Here is a 1,413-nt window from a genome sequence, read left to right on the forward strand (position 1 = left end):
GCAAATTTGAATCAAGGCAGTAAAAATATGGGTTAAGTCTCAGTTTTTGTCTTCATGTGGAATCATGCAAATTCCTTACACCCTCCACCTCAATTTAAGGCTCCGGTACCCTCAAGGTGTGTAAGAGCAGGAGGCCTGCAGCACCTGTGTCTATCCTTGACCACAAGGGCAACGCCACAAGAGCAGGTAAACAGAAATGCCCGCCCTCCATTGTCGAGGTTGGTCCTGATTCACTTTAAACGTTGCCAAGTCTTAGGAACACAGCCCTCTCAGAAAAGATGGGAGCCTGGAACCCAACCTACCTGGCTGGTGTACAAAGTGGACTTAATGTAAGAAAAGTAGCTGGCATACCAGATGATTCAGCTATACAAACTGGTTTCATTGTAAATAGGACACTTCTCGTAATCTGTTTTATCATACCTATGGCATTTAAACTGACCGATATTATACTGACTTGTGAATAAAGGTATTTGAAAACTAGGGGGGGAAAAAGTAGCTGGCAGGGGGTGGACCATGCAAAACAATGGCTACTTGTATTAATTCGGTGGCAGAGTATTAATTTAGGAATTTCTTGGATGTGGGTCTTGAAATATTGACAGGCCTGCCTGGGTGAGGGCAACCAGTGTGACTATTAAGATCCTCCTAGAGAGAGGTGTTGAGGCTGCCAGAGTAGAAATCTTTTTTTTTTTTTTAATAACAGCTTAATTGAGATGTAATTCACATACCACACAACTCTCCTAAGTGTATAATTAAGTCAGGGGTTTGTAGTGTATTCAGAGAGTTGTGGAACTACCACTACAGTCAATTGTGAACATTTTCATTCTCCCCCCAAATCCTGTACCCATTAACAGTCCCTACCCCTGTCCCCACAGCCCTGGCAACCACTTACCTGCTTTCTGTCTCTATGGATTTGCCTATTCTGGACAATTCGTACAAATGGAATCATACAATCTGTGGCCTTTTGTCTCTGGCTTCTTTCACTGAGCATGTTATTTTCAAGGTGCATCCATGATGTAGCAGGTGTCAGCGTGTTATTCCTTTTTATGGCTGAATGACGTTCCATGGTAAGATATATCACTTTTATGTATCCATTCATCTGTTGATGGATATTTTGAGTTTTCAGAGGTGAAATCTTGATGCTTTACTGGGCCAGTTAACCTCCTGATGTCTTGGCTTCCTCATCTGTAAAATGGGTAATAGCTCCCTGATTGTAGGCAGGGTCACGACTAGCCTTCACAGACCTTTTGTTCGAATTAGAAGTGCTCCTCTTGGCAGACACCTGTCTGATTTCAGGGCAGGGTGAGCAGATGGAGCCTTTGTTGCCAGAAGCAAGGTTGGCCAGAGGTCCTCGGGCTGGACTTCACCTCTCCTCTTTTTTAAAATGTACAATGCTTCAATTTTAGCTTTATAGTT

Source organism: Camelus dromedarius, chromosome 24, assembly GCF_036321535.1.
Source record: "Camelus dromedarius isolate mCamDro1 chromosome 24, mCamDro1.pat, whole genome shotgun sequence".
In the NCBI taxonomy this organism is placed as follows: domain Eukaryota; kingdom Metazoa; phylum Chordata; class Mammalia; order Artiodactyla; family Camelidae; genus Camelus; species Camelus dromedarius.